The sequence below is a fragment of the Cydia splendana genome, chromosome 23 (genome assembly GCF_910591565.1).
Source record: "Cydia splendana chromosome 23, ilCydSple1.2, whole genome shotgun sequence".
Lineage (NCBI taxonomy): Eukaryota > Metazoa > Arthropoda > Insecta > Lepidoptera > Tortricidae > Cydia > Cydia splendana.
In genome coordinates, this window is record NC_085982.1 from 3,870,821 (window position 1) to 3,893,067 (window position 22,247).

The 22,247-nt window shown below is 36.3% G+C and overlaps 1 protein-coding gene and 1 long non-coding RNA gene across 2 annotated transcripts in view; both read left to right on the forward strand.

Moving 5' to 3' along the window:
• Positions 1-22,247, forward strand: part of LOC134801905 (uncharacterized) — a 537,245-nt gene that overhangs the window by 166,274 nt on the left and 348,724 nt on the right. The gene's annotated exons all lie outside the window — the stretch shown is intronic.
• Positions 15,554-22,247, forward strand: part of LOC134801857 (homeobox protein SIX1-like) — a 41,455-nt gene continuing 34,761 nt past the window's right edge. Inside the window, exon 1 of the mRNA XM_063774497.1 lies at positions 15,554-15,799. The gene's annotated coding sequence lies outside the window, so the exon portion shown is untranslated. The remainder of the gene's footprint in view (positions 15,800-22,247) is intronic.

Here is a 22,247-nt window from a genome sequence, read left to right on the forward strand (position 1 = left end):
GTTCATTCACTGATATCTATGTGTTAAAATTGTTAAATATGAAACGGTGTCGTCACGCCATCTAGCCGAGGATAGGCTAAAGGTGTGTGCGGCATCTATTCGAGAATGACTTTTACTTGAATTCCGAGGCACGTTTTTTCCTTAGACTTTATTCGTCTTATACGAAGTTACATAATTATGTCTTTGCCTTAGCTTACCCCTATCTCTAGTTTTGTTTTATGAGATTTGGCTTAAAGGGCTGGCATCCAGACCATAACATTCCAAATTTTTTTATAAATTCTATGGATTGACAGCGTAATTTAATAAGCTATGCTGGCGCCATTTGGAAAATACTTTAACCGGTCGGCCAACCCCATTCTGCTATTAGCTATTTCATTAATTTGACTATTTGCACGCATTTCGTGATTTACATTTTAGAAATTGTAATCGTCAAAATGTACAAACAATTGTAAGCAATAACTTCTCCACAAGTCCAGTGGTCCAAGTTAATGCTATAATTGTGCTGTTACTTAATCTGACAATAGGCCTGTTGCAAGTAACAAAGAATCATGGAAATAATGGTTTCAAAGAAACATATATGTTAATACGATTCTAAAAAATGGCTCAATCTCAGTATAAACTGAAGGATTATTAATATATTCAATAAAATAAAAGTGCAAAATTCTCCAATCGGCCATTATTACTGAAACGCCAATCAGAAGCGTTCTAAACAGTGACGTCATCAATCCATAACATATTTCTTAGAGCAACATAGACCATCTCATTGACCGAAATCCATACGTTCTCACCAAAGAGTTCGAAGGTGAAAAAAAAATGTTATTTCGCCACTAAACATTTATTATGTCCAAAAAATATTATTACACGATATAAAGTAGATATCTATTTCTTATTATCTAAATAAAATGCTAAATAATACGTGATTTCACCAACAAACTTTTTTAATTATTTGGCTGAACGGAACTATCATTGCCATGTTGGCTGTCGTAACTAGAAAAAATGAAAAATGAAAAAGTAAAACCGGCGCTCGGTGATTTTCACTCAAAATTTTCATGTATCTAAATAATTCATCTTAAATTGCAACCGTGTGAGAGTTTTTGTGTAAAATGAGTTATTGTGATAAATGTTTGTAGTGTATTTATCATCCCTAATCGTAATATAAGGTGCTGAATTAACAATATCATTCGGATTCAAGAAAAAATCGTAACTGTAAGTATGTAAACAATGTCTACCACCCTACCACCAACTAAATGGTGACGTCACAAATGTGGTGCGAGGCGTTTTCGCGCGTGTTTTAAACTAGCTGTTCACGATATTATTGTAAATTATATTGAATTAAAGCAAAAACGTGTTTATAATACTACATGACTTTATTGACTGACACATAAATATTTCTTCTTACAAATCAACGAGTAAAGTAAACTTCATATTCTGAAAGAGGCCGAACATACTGCCCACCAAAATAATCTATTTTATACTCCGTTTGTTATAACTTGATTTCAGAATATAACTCTTCTTATTCATCATACAAAAACAAACATAAGTTTACTCCATAACATAACTATACTACCACACACTTATAAATTGTTCAATATTATTTTATATTTAGTGAATGAAAGAAAATTAAATCTTCATTAGAAAGCTAACAATTCATAAAACTAAAATATAAATCATACGACTAATCTGTATTACAATCTACTTACATTGCAATATTCACTGCCCACCGTGAACGAATGTACCTACTCAAATCTGAGCTGGCGGGGCTGTGAAAACCCTGTTTGAGTTTGACTCTAGGGCTAAGATTAACACTCGAAGTCAGTACTTGTCTCACTAATTGTTCCTGAAATCTTGTATTATCTGTCTTCAAAATCGCTTTCCGTGTTGTTTGTACGCTCGATTTCCTGGTATTATCAGTGCCCTTTCTCATCAGTGGGTGTAAATGGTTGAATATATATCCGCTAGTATCATCTATAGTCGTTGGTGTATCGTTATAAACTGGCTTGCATAAATCTTCTTTTCTTAAACTATTAGTGTTTGTATATTTTTCATTTTCAATCTTAGAATTGTTGTCTTCCAAAACTTGACGTGTGACATGAAAACATGTGATTCTCCGTAATCTCCGTGGATTCGCCAAGGTTTGTAATTCTACTTTATTTTTGATATACACTTTGTCATCCTTGCTGTCGCTACAAGTAAATCTTCTATTAATGTTTTCTTTCAAATTTGACAACTCAACATCTAGTGCTACGACAGCTGCAGCTTCAGGTTTCTTATCAGTTAATCCTCTACGAACTACTGGCTGTTCAAACTTCGACGACTCTGCATTTGGTGTGACATATTCTGCTTTTGATTCTTCCAAAGTCATATCTCTTTCACTGTAGCACTGCTTCGCCTGTATTAGTTTTATCCTTCGATGTAACAACGAATGATGACGCCCTTTACATACTTGGCATGACGTATTCTGTTTACAATACCTTACAGCATGGTTCGGTATAAAGCAGTTGAAACAGAGATTATTGCTTCGAACGAAATCGTACCTTTCCTCAACTGGTAGCGTTGTGAACTGTTTACAGTTGTAAATGTAATGCTTGTTGTTACAGTATGCACATTTTATGTTTTCTTTGTCTTCGCTGAATGTGACATGGAAAGTCTTAGGATTCACGGGCCTGTAATTCTCGTTAACTAGTTCTACCATCTCTATCGTCCTGTATCTAGTCTCTAGAAATAACTTCAACTTCTCAAAAGTTGGAAACGCGTTTGTCTTATCTTCATTTACAAACTCCTCCCAATGTTTATGAGTTATGGGATCTAGTTTTGACACGACGATAAATATGACGATTGCGTCCCATTCAGTTGTTGGTAGGCCAAGATTTTTAAGGGTATTTAAACATTCGACAGATATGTCTAACAGCTGTCTCAAGGCCGAGGCACATTCTTGAACAATCGTCTTTAAACCAAAGAATTTCTTAAAAATGCAGTTAGCAATGAACCTTTTGTTGTCATACCGCTTGTTTAAAAGGGTCCATGCTCGTGTGTAATTCTCGGTAGAAATTGTAAATTGTCTCAGAAGATATTCTGCGTCACCTTTCAGATTTACTTTGAGGTAATGCATACGTTGAACGTCATCGAGTGAGCTATTCTTGTGTATTAAAGTTGTGAATAAGTCATGAAAGGATTGCCATTCCGTGTAATCGCCGCTGAAAGTTGGGATCGTTATTCGAGGCAATTTTACTTTACTATCTGACGCATGATAACCTGAAGTATTTTGTGTAACATGTCTATCTTTTGTTTCGGTGTAGAATTCTTCCAAACTCGTCTTCAATTCACCTTTGTATATATGATAACGCTCATCAAAAGTATTGTATAAATCTTCAGAAAAATATAACATTTTGGATTTATCTTCTTTGGAAACGCTTGTAAGTAATCTTTGATGAATACCTTTAAATTCATTGTAATAATTTTCCAAAGTTTCTAATCGACCTTGTATATACCCGTATGTTATGTTTTCTTTTGGAAACCGTTTGTAATTAACTCGAGCCTTCTCTATTATTTCCAAGCTGTCTATTTGAAGCGCTATTAGTTTTTCTGCGGCATTCATATTTGATACGAGTTTCCAAAATTTCTTATAACAAATTAATTTCCACAATTGTAAAAAACTGTTCTTTTTATTTAATTAGGTATCCGGTTCGTTTTGGACCATGTTCACGATATTATTGTAAATTATATTGAATTAAAGCAAAAACGTGTTTATAATACTACATGACTTTATTGACTGACACATAAATATTTCTTCTTACAAATCAACGAGTAAAGTAAACTTCATATTCTGAAAGAGGCCGAACACTAGCTATAATAAAATGCAATTATTTATGTTAAATCTTATGAGTATAGCTGAAATATTGTGTTTTTCGGAACCAATACAAGTGTACCGACAATAATAAAAGGGATTTCAAAATTTGTCATCAGGCCTATTATGTAGATCAGCTGTGTGGATCTGTAGTACGGCCACACAGTTAATCGCAGCTGATCAGCTGTTACTTTGGCTGTTACCCATAAAATAGACATTTAATTTATAATAATCATTTGCCGAATTCCTTTGTAGCATTCACGCTCCAATGAACAATAACAATGTAACTCGATACATTACGAGAATAAAATAGATAAATCTTTTACCAATTAGGTATTACGCACCAGTGATTCAGAACAAAGACGCAACATAGTCTGTATCTTTAGGTATTTAAATAAAAGTAAACAAAATCTACCCTCAAATGGCTCCATTGAGGGCATCCGTGGTTGATTGTAGATGAAAACATTACATGATCAAATAATGTAGGTTAAAGTCAGGTCGTTCAGTGACAGATCCAGGCGCTTTTGTATTTGGTTGGTTAACCAATAAATGTTATAACTACCCGAAAATGTACGAATTGTTTGTTTACTTTTATTTAAATACCTAAAGATACAGAGTATAGTATATAAGCCAGGCATTATAATTAATAAAGAGAGTATTCAACCGACTACCGAGTTGTTATTATACCCCTCAACGCCGCACACTTCACCTTTTTTTTACAATCCATAACTCCCGCGGGAATAATATAGGCCTTGGTCCTTCAGTACACCTACAATCCTGCATGTAATAAAGGTACCAAGGTGATCACTTAAAAAAAAAAACAAATCGGTACAGAAATGACGGAGTACATAGTTACATACAAAAAAAAACCGGCCAAGTACGAGTCGGACTCGCGCACGAAGGGTACCATTACCACTATTACGCAGAAACGTTTGTTGTATGGGAGCCCGACTTAAATATTTATTTTATTTTGTTTTTAGTATTTGTTGTTATAGAGGCAACAGAAATACATCATCAGTGAAATTTTCAACGGCCTAGCTATCACGGTTCTTGAATCTTGAGTTACAGGTGACAGACGGACAGTCGGACAGATGGACAGAAGACAGCGGAGTCTTAGTAATAGGGTCCTGTTTTTACCCTTTGAACCCTAAAAATCAATCCCTATTTCCCTTGGTCACGCCATCACGCGTGAACGGGTGGGCCAATTTCGCTAATTCTTTTTTGGTTGTGTCTGTTATTGTCAGATGGCCTACCGCCTCCCTGTCACACTTACTTACGAATTTACAAGTGCGATAGAGAGGCAACACGTCGAACGTGGTTCGCGGTAGGCCTTCATCAGAAGAAGAAATTGTATTTTTCTTAATTACTCGTAATGCATGTTAATTATAAGATGTAATAATGTTTTGAAAAGATGTGTCCCGCCGAGTTTGTTGCCGGTCCCATATTGGGATACCCTATTATTCCCGCGGGAGTTATGGATTGTAAAAAAAAGGGGGGATTTAAATCTTCTCAGGGCAGAGGTGTACGGTTGGAGCCGGTAAAGGTTTATTTGACGTTCATAAGCGCATTGTAATATGCCTACTTGAATAAACTATTTTTTATCTTTTATCTTTTGAAGGTTCTTATGAAAGAAAAAATTAAGAAAGTGCAAAAAAAACATAGATAGGTGAAACGAAGTTCGCGGGTCATCTAGTTTTTATTACACGCTTTTATTTAGCTTCACTGCGTATATGTATACCTATATCTCTTTGTACATATGGTGCTTCAAATCTTGTAACTTAGAACCACACTTCCAGGTGTCTGATTGAGCTGAAATTTGGCATAGGTACCTAGTACCTACTTCCATATTTCCGATGACAACGCAATAATATGCTAACATGGACCTGAGGGGCTACCGCGAAAACAGAAATTCGCAAATTGCGGGGATCTTTCTCTTTTACTCCAATAAAGGCGTAATTAGAGTGACAGAGAAAGATGCCCGCAATTTGCGAACTTCTATTTTCGCGGTTATAGCTCTGATCTGATGATGCAGTGGGAAGGTAGCCAAAGGAACTCTTCGATGGAAAAACATAAACACATTGAGTTTAGGCTCATTTGAAAGGTCTAGAGAAGTACTTGATATAGGAACATACTTGTAAAGAAGAGAAAGTACAGTCGGCAATAAAAAAATGAAAGTGTGAGGAATAAAAGTGTGTATCAAAATAGTTATTTACAGTACATATGGTCCTATATTCCCGCACTAGTGCGTAAAATAGCACTTTTCCTGCGATGTCAAAAGTTTAAAGGGCCATATGTACTGTAAAACGTTGTACGATACACGTGCGAATAGGTAATTCGCAACTCGTGTCGATTTAAAACACTCCCTTCGGTCGTGTTTTAATTTATCGCCACTCGTTTCGAATTTTCTCTTTTCCGCACTTGTATCGTAAATAACTATTTTGACGGTTATTTGTTTGATAAAATGAGTGACGTGGCGCGCGCGTCCAACTCTACAAATTCACAAAACAATGAAAATGATTTCCACCACCGCTTAGTGGGCGTGCCGCCCCGCCCACCTCGAAAGCCTTATGCGCCGTCTCATTATCCATCTCGCTTGCACTCGTGCAGCTTTTTAATAAGTTTGAAGTTGGCGTAGGTCTATTGCTTTGGATTCGGAGTTTAATTAAGTTTTGATTAGATTTGAATTTACGTGAAGCCCTGGTGGCCTAAAGGCTATGCGACTTTCAATCCGGAGGTTGCGGGTTCAAACCCCGGCTCGTAACAATGATTTTTTCGAACCTTACGTTATCATTTGATTTTATCAGTTGCTTTTCGGTGAAGGAAAACATCGTGAGGAAACCGAACTAATCCCAATAAGGCCTTAGTTTCCCCTCTGGGTTGGGAGGTCAGATGGCAGTCACTTTCGTAAAAACTAGTGCTACGTCAAATCATGGCATTCGTTGTCAAGCGGACCCCCGGCTCCCTTGAGCCGTGGCAAAATGCCGGGATAACGCGAGGAAGAAGATTGCTTTGAATTTACGTGGAGATAGAACATACATTGGTTCCCTTACCACGTCTCTTCTCTTTCCACAGAGACTCTACTGGCCCTTGTGTGACAAGGGCCACAATTATCAACATCACTGTTGCTGGAGTTTATGAAGACAAAACTATAGATTTAATAAAATAGCCTGTAGCTTAAGTATTTTTATTTCATTTGAGTTTGGGCCGTGACGAAGTGCGGTGTCGGGTGTCGGCGCGGTGGGCCCGTCCGTCCACACGGCACAACTAAGAGAAAGTACAGGCCGCGTAGCCAAGATGCCAATCGCTTACGCTCCGTTGCGATCTAAATGCAACTGTCACTGTCGCACTAATATGGAATAGTGATAGAGAGACATAATGCTTTTCGTTGTCGAAGCGATAGCGATTGTAACCTTGGCTAGGCCGGCAGGCCCCCTATGGCGGTCAGCAAAGTATTATCAGCGCGTGTCGATAACTTAGTATACGTTAGAGCACACACAGATTTAGCTAAGATAATGTGTGTATCGCCGCAGATTAGAGATGTTATGTTAAGATAACATGATGCATAAAACACTTAGTTATGATGGAATAAAGCATCCGTCAACGGTACCTTGTACTCACCCAGCTACGTGCCTTTAAACCCCCAAAGCAAATACCTATAACTCTAGCTAGAGCATAGAAGTGCAGCGAGTCGAGAAAGAAACCGAAGCTTCGGCCGAAACACGACTTTTATACCGAAACCGAAACTTCGGTGCGTTAAAAGGAAAGGGGACGGCCGTTTCTCCATAAAAACGTAGTTCCCATTTTCCTCTCTGGATGTTGAGATTATGGAAAATATTTTTACATAATTTGATGTATATTAACCATACCTATGCCCATAATATTGATTTTTTTTAGATTTTGTTACTACATAATTATAAAAATTAGGAGCGAAAAACCGGGGTACCTACTGTACTTCGCCCCACCCGTACCCTATCAAGATTTACTCGAAAACAGTTTATTGAATGTGTTACAAGCCCCAGGAATCCCGGGAATCCTGCTAACGACACCAGAGACCAGTTTACGGCCGTAGAGACCATTTCCATCATTTAATGTTTGATGTTCCAATCGCTAAAGGCCACTTGTACCATTCACTAACCCGGGGTTAACCGGGTAAACCTGAAGTTACTATGGTTATCAGTACAATTTGACACTGGGTTAATGGTTTAAGCGGTTAACCTCGGGTTAGTGGTATGGTGCAAGTGGCGCTAAAGAAACTTAAGGCGGCTACAGAAGTTGCGCTTGCGACAAATAGCAAAATTGTAGATAGGTAATTGCCGGCTCAGTAACGAATAAGTAGGAGGAACGAATTCTTTCGATCGATAAAATGCCACAATGTATATAAATGCCGAAAACAGTTTATTGAATGTGTTACAAGACTTACAAGCCCCAGGAATCCTGCTAACGACACCAGATCACAGAGACCATTTCCATCGTTTGATGTTTGATGTTCCAACCAAACACACAATCGCTAAAGAAACTTATAAATATAACTTTTCTTGCCACAGGCATTACAGGCAACGAATACCTACTCATCGAGACAATTCTAAAAACCCCGAACACAATTAGGTTGCTTTGTTTCATCACAGAGTTCCTATGGCCACCTCCTGTCTCCATCATCAGATCAGCTCGATGGTACCATAATATTGCATTGTTAACCGATTTACAATATGTATGCAAATTTTCAGCTCAATGGGAAATCGGGAAGTGGGTCAAATTTAGCTTCCAAGATTTGACCCACACTAAATAACTAATAGTTAAATATCTATTGGAGGTTTAGCAAGAGTGCATTGCGACAGTATCTCGCGACAGGCGAAAACCGATCTCTTCTAGACAACCTTTGGGTAGCAGCCTCCTAGCTGCTAGAACTTACAACTATAGGTATATATGTATGTAATTAGGTATGTAAGTAATTCAACAAAATGGAAGACACAAACATGTATACATACTTCAAAATAAGACATACCATACATATAATACAATAACTAAATACGTGACGTACACATAAAAAAATAGGCAAGTAAGGCAACAATAGGTAATGAGAATAAAAAAAAAATGTGTTAAGGTTTACTCGGGTAATTCCGAATGTCGAAAACTGTCGGATAATTCCGAAAGAGACTTTTATTATGATGGAATTAAGGGTGCTTTTCATCTGAATTTCGGAATTATCCGACATTCGGTAATACCCGAATACACCTTACAAAGCCCAAGAATCCCAATCAGAAACAAATTTATAAAACACAACCAGAGACAAGTAAGACAATCTACCCTCGAGTTTATGACCATAGAGCGCCATAATTATTTCTCGCGCTTATCTGATGTGTAAGGGTCACGTTAAAGGTCGAATCCCATCGGGAGTAGAAATCAAAATAAATTAATATCGTAGATAATAATCTTGTAGTGTGCTTTTTGGTTGAATTTGGATGGTCATAGAATAAATTCAAACTATTGATTTATGATGATAAATCAATAGTTTGAATATTATTAGATGTAAAGGCCTCTTATGCTCTACTACTACACTACTACTTGTATTCTACTTGTATTCTATATTATTCTACGACTATTGGTAGAGGAATTGTGAGGTGTCGATAACAGGGTAGTTTACCTTATTAGACAAGTACTGGGGGCCGATTTTTGAATTTCGACCGGTCGATTTCGTGTATTTCGTTCAATAATATCTCCAGTACCCGGCATTAAAATTCTACTAATAGAATTGAAAACGACTGGTCAATACCACTCGATTCCCAATTTCTATCGCTAGTATTTAAAAAATTGGAATATCGCTGTTTTCCACCGATTTTCGAGTGACGAAAGCGTGCGCTCGAAATTCGAAAATCGGCCCCCTGTGTGTTTTTTTGAACATCGAAAATTATTAGGTACTTATTTAAATTTAAAGCAACCTTTCAATTATGTCGCAAAATATGTGAAATTAGGTGAATCGCAATTTACGACATTATATTCACACTCAAAAACAATAAAAAGGAGCCTTTGGATATTTCCATTCCCAATAACCCATTTTCATTCCTTCTCAAGTATACCCAACATATTATTTTAAAAACATCAAACAGTAAGATCGTAAGAAAGTACCTATATAATCCATCCAAATTACACCTCTATCGTAAAGCTAGAAAGTTCAAATTGTAAGCACATGTCATTGAAATAATTTCCAACTAAACAGGGGTTAACAAATTGGTACCCTATTAAACGGGGGGCGCCAACAATGCGCTGACTAATGGCCTAAAGATGTTGAATGATTTCTGGGTCTGAAGTTCATTGAGTTGTATGTGGCGTTCCATTAGAGAAGGGTCCTTATGATTCATGTGTAATAAGGACTATTCTATTAGAATTTTTGTTAGAATTTCAGATAAAAATGTCCTTATTGCACTTGAAGCATAAGGAGTCTTTTCTAATGGAAAGCCACATATTTACACGATGGTCTTTTGTGGTCGATTATTGTGAATGAATGTTTAAGAATTGCCCGACGCGTATTCTGATTGCAAACAGGTTATGAATTCGATCTAGATTCGTTATGGGTTAAGGATATGATCTGTCAATGTCAAAAGCGAGATTTCTTCAATCAGAAACGTTACTTTTGATACAGACGGATCATAATCCATAACAAACGTTATTATTTACTAGACGGGCCCGCAGCTCCGCTTGCGTAAATGAAATAAAGAGTGTGTCAACCCTGCCAGGGTTCATAACGGTGATAGGGATTTCTTATTTGTACCCGTTATTTGGATAACTTAATACGCAAAATATCTGAAAAAAATTATGTGATTTGATAAAAGGCAAAATTATACTTTTTCATCGACGTAGTTATTTATTTAAAACTCGTTTCAACATAAAATAATTATTTATTTTTATAAGCCTAATTGCAAAAACGTTCATTAGATTAATTTCCGCCTTAAGACGAATATGGACGACCACCGCCCATAAATCGCCTTTTGGTACAAACGTACGTACTCCCCATTTCCCTTTCTGAATACTAACATTACTTACTACGGTTATGTGAATCCTGGCCTCCGAGAAAAGACAAAACAAAACACACCATGTTTCTCGGTCTTGCGATAGCTCTCGCCAGTCCCCATGGCCGAGGATAAGCAGATCTCGAGCAACTACGTCGTTCCAGCGGTAGGTACCTATGACGTCCAATTGGCCGTCTCCCATTTCGTTGTCCCAAGTATGCTCTCGTCACGGCACGATCCTCTCCCATTCTCTCTAAATGTCCGAGCCAATGTAAGCTTAGCCACTTTTGTCTCTCAATATTCCGCCAGTATATCGGAACAGATCCTTATTTCTATAGCAACAGAGTTATATTACGATATTTGGCCGACTGCTGACTGTACGTTTGCTTATTTTCACCAGGTCGTTACGCTCAAAAATATCTGAACATGCACTTAAATTTTATCTACCTACATTATAACTTGCTATCAACTTTGTATTTTTGGCCCATCTCGGCAGCCCGGTCCCCGGACGAATTTGTTTGCCGAAGCTGTGAAAGTAAATCTGAATAACATAACTCAAAAAGAAATTTAAAACAACAAAATACAAATTACTATTGATAGGTATTGATAAGTCATTATCAGTCATTATATGGCATGTCACTCGTATGGGCATAAACTAAGGTAAAAGGTTGAGGTTGACAGCACTTTTTATTTTACTTCGAGTAAAAAAGGCCGAAATTACTGCATACCAACATAACAAACATAATTTTGGTTATTTGAAGTTCGAAACGAAACCAACCGAGAGTTTCCGAAAATAGCCGATAGTCGTAAAATCAAGATTGTTATGAAAATTTCTTTTACTTATTGTAAATTAAATACGCATCGAAAGCGATAGTTTTTATGCTCTAGTTTTATTCTCATATGTAGATAATAGATTTAAACAGTTTTTTCTTATCATACGTGCGTTGTATTCGAGATACGTGTCAAAAACTTTTTTAGAAATTTGTAAGGCGCCATCTCTCTTCTTCGCTCGTTTTTTATCCCGTTCTGGTTTTTCAATTTTATATATATGAATGATATTTGGGTTTAGAACCTTGTCACTGTAAAATAACATTTTGAATACGTTATCATAGTGTCTGAAAAATATCTTCTCATCAACTTGACCTGTAAATTGTGATTTTCTTTGTAAATAGGTTGCTAAAAAATAATTACATTCCCGTTGCAAAAAAAAAATGGCTGGTCCATTTTCTATGTGAGGGTAATTTTTATTCGCGATTTCGGGGTTGGTCCCATAGTAAAAGTTGCTCAGTATAATCCCAAAACCTCGCTGGCAACGGGAATGCAGTTATTTAGCCACCGTGTATATTTGATGTGCTTCGTTATCAAGCGTTTCAATAAATAACAGCGTGTCCAAAGCTATCATTTTATCCCAACGACTTGAGTTGAGAAACGCTTCCTTTGAAATTTTATCAATTCGACCGTATTTTTTTAAGTATCTAGTTTAAAAAATATTAGGTACGTCATAAAATTAAAAAAAAAATCGGCCTGACTGACTGCCGTATTTGAAAGATTGTTAAACCATTATAGTGGTGTCAAGAACATTTATTATTGTCATTTTATAGGGCATGGATTTATTTTTTGGGGGCTTTTTTTGGTGGAATATGTTGTTTAGAAGTTGAAACGAAGGTCTACGTTTTATTCGTCCGTTGCATTTCTTAAAATGTCTTGTTAAATTTTGTGAACAGGTTCAATAATTGAATAGAATTGGTCGTTTCAGTTTTTAGATTTTTTCAAAATGGGAGGCATGGGGATTCTCGAGGTCTACAGCTCACAGAGACAGACCCACTCCCTTGTTTTTTTTCCTAAATTCAAGGTGATTTTACAACGTGGTTTTTCAAAATTTTACGAGGTGAATGACCTATGTATACCTAAAGAAAAATGTTGCTATGGGACCAACCCCGAAATAACGAAAAAAATTTGTCTGTTTCATACATTTTGGCTCGTCATGTTTTCTATGGTAGAGCCAAAATCAAAACTATCACGGAACTAACTCCCAAAGTATACCTAGTTTAATTAAGACGCATTCATTAAGAGTGTCTCAAATAACCACATGTTTAAATATTTGCCACACTATTTAAAAAGGAACCTGAACTACCTAAAAACAAATAAAACATTAAAGAGGCGGCAGTCTGTTTGCTCATTTCGGTCTATTCTTACATTAAAAAAACACCTTTAAAAAAGAATCTCCAACTCCAACTCGAAAAAGAAAAAAAGTGAAATGTGCTTTATGGGTATGAGTGTAAGGTTGGTACAATTGGCATTGTTATGTTGGTATAGTGAATATAAAGCATTGAATATAGGTGATTATACGCTTATTTGCCGGCTTTTGTGCTTTCGAGAGCTTTTGTGGCGTTTAGCGGTAGACATCTTGTTTTTAATGACAGATATAGGGGTGCCGATTTAGGGATGAATAGGGCTATACAAAATATATTAAAGAAAAATGAAGTTAAAAATAAAAATCTCTATTACTTTAAATCAGCGGTCGGCAACCTTTTTTTGCGTAGTTTTAGTAGCGTAGTTAACGATGAGTAAGTTGACGCGGCCCGCACTTTGTTAATATTTATGACTTTATCAGACATTGTCGTTTCTCAATATTACATAGCCAGAGAGGCTCGCAGGCCGCAAGTGACTGTTTCACGAGCCGCATGCGGCCCGTGGGCCGCAGGTTGCCGACCGCCGCTTTAAATGAACGTAAATATATTTTTCAGGTAGAGTTAGATCAAGATAAGTCTGCAACGATTATGATAGCACACGCAGTGCAGGTGTTGTTTAACTACGTCATAGTTTCATAGAAGATTGACGTTTAAAATAACACTTGCACTGCGTATGCTATTAAAATCGTTGCAGACTTTTCAACAACTCTACCGTTTAGGACTTTTAGGTATCCTACCAATGATGCAACTGTAAGACTAAATTAGTATTTAGCTAGATTTCTTTTTATTTATCTATTAAACCGGATATGCGCTTACTGGTGGATAAAAAACTGTTTTTAACACTATAGAAGTCATGCTATAATCCCATTCCAAGCTGATTTGACAAATATGATTATCTATTGCGCAGGATTGGAGGAGGATAAGTTATCGTTTTAGCGATAACAGGACTTTACAATAGTACACTTAAAAGCCACTTTGAGGTTAAAAGTTTTACAACTCTAAACTATAAAATTATAATGTAAAATGTTTCAATTTTTTAATTTTCAGCATTTTTCTAGCAAGATGCCCCCCAGATTATATAAACAATTTTACTCTTACATTTAACTTAAAGAGTAAGGAACCCTCTCGACTTTTTTAATTTCGCTCTTCACCACCATCAGTAGTGCCGGCAGTCAAGCACTACTTCAATAGACCAATCCACCATTATCCACTATCCATCGACAATAACCTTTTTTATTTTAAAAACATCTGCAACTACATAGACAAACTCCGATCTTACGACCTTTTTCAGTACGCATAGTGATGTAAAAATGCCGGTTTTTTCATAGACAACATTGGCGGTTACGTCGTTTTTTTATTGTAGTATAATCCACTGATCTTGAGATAATATTTTGCCATTGTTATGCTCTTGTTATCTGCTTTCAATACAATTAGTTGGAGAAAGATTTACGATTTTGAATAGTTAAGTGAAATGTATGAGTTTGGAAAAGCTGACTCTACTGTACTAAATGAGCGTTTTCCAAAAAAAAAGTACATTTGATTCATGTCTTCAAAATATTGACTTCTTGGGCTCATTTTACTTAGAATCATGTATGATGATATGATGTATGAGGCGTGAATGTACAAATGATTCTGAGTAAAATGAGCCCAAGAAGTCAATATTTTGAAGACATGAATGAAATGTACATTTTTTTGGAAAACGCTCAAATGCATGACTGCATTTAGAAGGTAGGTTGGTGTATTAAGGTCGAATAAATAGTTACAGCATAGCACAAGAAAGAGAGTTCGTAGAGTATGGAGAAGGAACGTCCAATAAAACTCTACCTAAGATTTAAACTTAATTCGATATATATTCGAAGTGGCGAATTTATAGCGAAGTTTGCGCTTCCCAGGTGAATAGACAGGTTTGAATAAGTTTTGGCTATAGAACCCTGAAAAAATATATGTATATCAAAAGTAGCTTTTTTCCTAAAAACCAGAAAAATATTGTATTAGATACTTAAATAGGAAAACTTTTAATTATTTTTCTTAATAAATTCAGAAATAAAATGTTTTGAGCAAATGCATCTCTTCCAGTTTCTTGCTCTACAAAACTGCATTTCCAGATACAGCTTCAGATGTCCATTTCACGATTTCACAGAAAGCATAAATTCAAGAAACACCATTTCCTCTCACATAAACTGCTAAAAACGACGTAAAATTCATTTAAACCCATTTATTACGGCATCGGATGATTTAATCAAGTCAGCTGTGCCCCATTACCCTGAGTAGGACGCACGAAAATACCTTACACAATTTCTGAAACCGTTGCTGCGGATGGACCGAATACGCCTACAAATAATAGTTCCAATTGTTTCACAAACTGAAAAATGGCGATCCCACGCGGAGCCAATAGAAGGCGGTGCCGCAAGACCTCCAAAAAACACCCCATTGGTCCATTCAAACCCCACAGTACCACTCGACCAATCAGAAAGCTTAGAGGAAGTTCGAGTCAAACCAGTTCCATTTTAGCTCCGACGGCGCGCGCACGCGTTTCAAATTTGGAACGACTGGCATTTAAATTCGAATTTTCTAGCGCCTTTGAGTGTTTGTTTTTTAAAAAGTGTTTTAAAGTGCCGCATTCTGATTTTACCGGTTTTTTACGGTTATTGATTTAAGTAGGTTGTGTTTCGTCACTGCAAGGATATTATTTTTAGCATTTAGCTTGTTAAAGCTGTTGTTGGCGTGAGACGGATCTTAATATAGCTGTGCGCACTTGTGTGAGTATACCAACCGTGCCTTCCTTATTTTCGCTCGCGGCCGACGGCTGAACTTTGTTTGACGCTAAAAAAAGCTGCTCTGAATATTTTTGTTGATTTCCTGTCACTAACTGACCTGTATCGAGCATTCACTATGCACGAGTGCATAACTTCACGACTCTTGTTAAAATATATCGAGGTACAGCAATGGCTCCTGTCTCTATCATACCATAACCGTCTCTTATTAATACAGTTTAAAAAAACGGGTAGTCTATCTCCCCCTCCTCCTCCGCTTCTCCCCTCTCTCTCTCTCTCTCTGCTCTTGAGCGTCTGTGGTGCTCCTATGCTAAGCCTACAGTACAGATCTTAAGACTCTACCATGAAAAAAGGAAGGAGCCAAGATATTTGTCACTCAATTTCCTCTCCTCAGTATTCATTTTGCTAAGATATAAGCACATAAACCGTTTTTGAGAGTCGGCAACGCACATGTGATTCCCTTTCAGCACCAAAGGGTTTGTTAGCAGCTCGTAACCTTTTTTGTCAAGCTCCTCTTGATAAAAAACATAATAAGGTCTGAACAAAATTTTGCGGTGGTAAAAGATAAATAGGTACCTAATCAGGACATTCAGAACGATTTACAAGGGGGTGCCCGAGCCTCCCGACTGCCTAATGTTCCCCTACCTCCCCTACCTATAATCAATGGGTTTTCTTTACAGTAATTACAGTTAATGCTTTTCACGCCCCAAACGAACAAACAACAGTTGGAAATTGTTGGTCTATTCTATAAGCTCATATTTAATTACATAAACAGGTCTACTGCGATATAATTTCATTGTTTTTACCTTAAATTCTCCGTTGACATTTGCTGGGATGTCAGTTTTTCCGTGACCATAGCTCGTGCAACTCAGCTGAATCGTCGGAATTTAAGGTAAAAACAATGAAATTATATCGCGGCAGACCCGTTTATGTCATTTAAAGTCTGTAAGAGTTTAAAGTGTTATATTCTATAAGCTTCCTGTGATTGTGGTCAGTTTGTGTGAGTGCCTATTTGTCACCATCTTCTTCTGACGACGCAAACCAATAAAATTCACTTGCAGTATCTTTGGTAAAGCAAAGGTGGTCCTTATTTCGTCGTGGTTATATTTTTCTACGGGGCACCCGCTTTATGTAAAATCTGATATGTAAAAAACCAATGTACTTTTTAGGGTTTCGTACCCAAAGGGTACAAACTAGGGAATGCAATAACCGGCCAAACTTCATAACCGGTTTCGGTTACGGTTATGCCCGAAAAATAACCGAATATCGGTTATAATTGGTTACGGTTATTTTAGACAAAAAATTATAAAACTACAACGAAGTAATTAAAACATTACGAAACCGAAGGTGCAGTATTAGGGAATGTGAGTACAAGTCTTCGTTTTTTAATAAAACACACAAAATACAGTCAAAGTAAAATATGACCTTGGACGTGATACAATATTCAATAAAAATATTTCATAAATAAGGGAAGTAAATTTGGTATACTTTCATTATTAAAGTACACGAATGACAAAAAATATAGTCACAGGCGTCACAGGCAAAAAAGGCAGGATTTTGTAGTCATTAGATGATAAAAACATAGAATTTAAGTCATAAATAAATAACCGAAAATAACCGTAACCGGTTATTCGCGTTTCCAATATTCGGTTATGAAATTTTGTCAAAATAATCGGTTATAACCGATTTTTTCGGTTACGGTTATAACCGATTTGCATTCCCTAGTACAAACGGGACCCTATTACCAAAAAGAATAGATAGTATAGAGGGGTCCTGTCATTGTAAATTTTGTAGTCACTGTAAATTTACTGCCATCTATCGACACACGACTAAAACTCAAAATGAAAACGTATAAAGTTATCAAAAAATGTATATATATGGATAAATAATTTTATAATTTTTATATCATTTTGATCCATGTTCATTCACTGATATCTATGTGTTAAAATTGTTAAATATGAAACGGTGTCGTCACGCCATCTAGCCGAGGATAGGCTAAAGGTGTGTGCGCCACCTATTCGAGAATGACTTTTACTTGAATTCCGAGGCACGTTTTTTCCTTAGACTTTATTCGTCTTATACGAAGTTACATATGTCTTTGCTATTACTAAGACTCCACTGTCCGTTTGTCTGTCACCGGGCTTTCTCACGAACCGTGATAGCTAGACAGTTGATCACAGATGATGTATTTTTATGTTGCCGCTATAACAACAAATACAAAAAAAGTACGGAACCCTCGGTGGGCGACTACGACTCACACTTGTCCGGCTTTTAAATAAATTTAGTGGTCGCTACCGCATTTTGAAAATTTGTTATTTTTTTCGTATTTTCATAGCGGAACGACGATTCCAAGTGTTTTAATGTACACATTTAACATAAAATAACATTGCTATTTTTTAAAATATTTTTTATTTGAGCTTATAGAAACGGAAAGTATGAACTTTTTTTTTCTACTGACGGAAATGGCTTGATACTCTTGACAGACTTTAAATTTATTATTATTACTAAAAAAAAACTTGTAAAAAACATATACATATACATATTAAAACATCTGCGAAAAATAGAGATACAATTTGTCTGTATCGACCTCTATTTTTTTATTGATTCTAAAAAGTAACTAATAATCATGTGACAAACTCACATGCAAAATGCATGACCGATAACCATATGGCTGCGGCTGCACTGAGCCATGTGTTTTTCTAACATTCGTCAACAAAATCTGTCAATGGTTTTAACAGTGAGGTACCTAACCTTAACGATAAATCTAAATTATTTGTAAAAGTTAATAGGTACATAATGAATTATTTCATTATAAACAATGTTTAAACAATGTAACAATTTTCACCTGTAAATAATTAAATAAACAAAATATACTTACAGTGCGACATAAAATTAGAAATTAAATAAAATGGAACTACATATAAGATTTTCATACTTACTAAATACTTGCCAAGTTTAAGCATTTTACGTCAAAAATGTGACAGTTACGTAGAAAGTGGCGCCCTCAATAATTTTCTACAGGTTCTTGTCGGACTATACCTTACAAGCTCGAATTAGCAGAGGTCAGGTCACCCGGCCACGGTAGAGCTGCGGGCAACAATTCTTGTTAGAGTCCATTTCGAGCAATATTTGGACATGAATTTGAGTTTACGAGTTTTACAGGATTTTTCTAGTTTACACGAGTGAATTTTACCTCAATAATGGTGTATCTATCAAAGTTAAAGGTGTATTGACAACTCCGTCGTATAAAAAAGCATCATATTTCTCGTACCTGCCGTCATAATGTGCAAGAGTCCTAGTTCTTTATCATAATATTCATAATCTATCTTAATACACAATATCGTTAATTAACAGATTTGTCAATTAAAATTTACTTTGGTCTAGAGTCCGTCTAAACTTCTAAAGGATGACTCACGCTAAACTGGGCCGGGCCCAGGCCGCGGCATCCGACATGTCATTTTCTATGACGGCTGATCGGTGATCACGAGATGCTTTCCATAGAAAACGAAGCGCCGGAAGCTCCGGCCCGGCCCCGGCCCGGTCTAGCATGAGTCATCCGTAAGGCGTCCAAGCTAACTGTACAGACTTTGTAGTGATGATAAAATGCGGTAATGCCACAATACACATCATCATTTCATACAAAATTGAAGTTTCTAGTTGCACCGCCACACTCTGTCACTGCAAAATCCATGCAGAGTTGGCTTGGGTCGACTTTATGTAGTTTGACGGTCAATAAATACAATTATTAAGGTGATACTGTTTTTATTAATATTCAGTTGGATAAATTATTTATTAATGAACAGAATCCAAGGTTCAGACATGAAATCAAACTTAAATATGATTTATGAAAAATAAAATACAAAACCTCTTAAAAAATCCGATTCGCCCCATTTTAAGGGGTAAAACGGATCAAAAAAACTCTGTCATAAAATCTTAATTAATAATGGTTAACAATGTTAATCATATGATTAAGAATCACAAAGGTCTAATAATTGACATCAACTATCATTGGTATCTTTAATGTTGCATTTGAGCATTATTTTTAATCCTCCTTTCTAGTTCAATTTTTTATCACGCCACCTACAGAAATCTAAATATATATGCTACTATATATTTTAAAAATAAATCCAAAACATGCTAATGGCCATTTAGCAACAAAATCGAATAACTTAAATGAAAATAAACAAAAACTGTAAACATTTGCAAACCAAAACATGAAAAATCACACATATCCGATTCACCCCGTATGAGAAAATTAGTTGTTGGTAACAGAAGACTCTACGTAGGGACAGCGGTTTCGTTAAAACCTTATTAGTAGCTGTAGTCATATTTTCTCCCGACCATTCCCCCTGATACCTCATCTTATTATACGTACGCAACATCTAAAACATGCGAACATAAAATAAGCCAAAAAAAACGTCCGAAAACCTTGTTTTATAATGTGATCCTAATCGCCCCCAATCAGATGATCCGAATAACCCCATATCATATGTTTGAATTATTTTCCCGTAACGGAAATATACCTTTAAATACAATAAAAACAAAATCAAGTCAGGAAACACTATGCGCCATTAACAATAAGTAACAACAATTACAAACCTTTAGCCTTTTGCGTTTACTTTTATCACGGACTGTATTTGCACATTTTTTACATCGGCGGTAAAATCACAATACACCTGTACGAGCGACTCACCGGGAAGTGTCACCGTGACCGACGCGTGAGTCTTTTCCAATGGCAGTAACTGTGGCGACATGCATTAGGAACAGAGCGAACGCGGGATGCTGATTGACTGGCTGTAACTAACCGCGATCTTAACAATTTTACAGAAATGCTTATTTTGATCCGATTTCCCCAGTGATCCGAATCGCCTCGGTCTACCCTAAGTTAACATATCCTATAACCGATTGTATCTATACTCTGTATCATTAGGTATTTAAATAAAAGTAAACAAACAATTTGTACATTTTCGGGTAGTTATAACATTTACATTAGACGACCGGTCTGGCCTAGTGGATAGTGACCCTGCCTGCGAAGCCGGCGGTCCTGGGTTCGAATCCCAGTAAGGGCATTTATTTGTGTGATGAACACTAATATTTGTTCCTGAGTCATGGGTGTTTTCTATGTATATAAAGTATGTATTTATCTATATAAGTATGTATATCGTCGCCTAGCACCCATAGTACAAGCTTTGCCTAGTTTGGGGCTAGGTTGATTTGTGTAAGATGTCCCCTAATATTTATTTATTTATTTATTGGTTAACCAACCAAATACAAAACCGCCTGGATCTGTCACTGAACGACCTGACTTTAACCAACATTATTTGATCATGTAATGTTTTCTACTACCCTCAACTGGCTTAAGGAGCCATTTGAGGGTAGATTTTGTCTATTTAAATACCTAAAGATACAAAGTATAGTACCTACACACATTAGAATATTTTTACTCTCTAGGATTACATGACAGTGTCAGTTTTCTTCAATACTCAGAATCCCGGCCGCACACTGCGCAGCCACAGCAAATCAATAAAAAAATAACCCGATCAAATTTAACGAGCGTTCCAAAACCAATAAAATTATCACAAACACATGTCTCAAATGTAACTGAGTTTATTAGACCTGGCAACCGTAACTTTTGTGTGAAATGACGGTACAACACTATTAATTAACCCCCCGAGTCGAGACCATAAAAGACCCTTTTTATTGAGCACAGATAGCATCAAGATTTTGAACTTAGGCCTATTCTGTCTCTAGATTTATAAGGCGTATTTACGCGCTTTTGTAAGCTTAATACGACTTTTTAAAATAGGATTTGAGATTTTGTTTTCTTAATTGTTGATCGTATCTAATAAACGGTTATTTTTATTATCGAGTTTGAATTTGGAATTGTTTGATATCTAATTAAGGGAATCGTTATTTTATCATGCAGAACTAAAAATGGATAGAACATTAATATTAATTAAAATATTCAATTTCGTGAGATAGGAAACAACGTTCGTTGTTGCATCTATTAATAAGATTACGTCTCCCACTAATCACTTCATTTTCCAAATGTAAAATAGTCTGAAATTAACGTTCTTATTTTAAAAATGTTTCCAAACGATGCCGGAGATCTGGCTAAACGGGAGTAGGTAACTATAGTTATTTGTACAACAAGAGATCAAAGTTTGATATTTCTTCGAGTGCTTATTTTGAGTCCCGTGCAAGCGAAAGATTCTATAATAATTTAGAATCTTGAGCGTAGTAAGGGATTCAAAAGCGCACGAGATGTAAATAACTTTGATCTCGTGTAGTACACAAAATTTTTCACCCTAAGCAGTGAGAACATACCTAGAGGGACAGAGATAATAGAACCCAAGTATATCGAACTTGTATTACCCCGCATGTTGAAATGACATTTGACTATAAAGGTCACTTGAATGTAATTTTGTCTCAC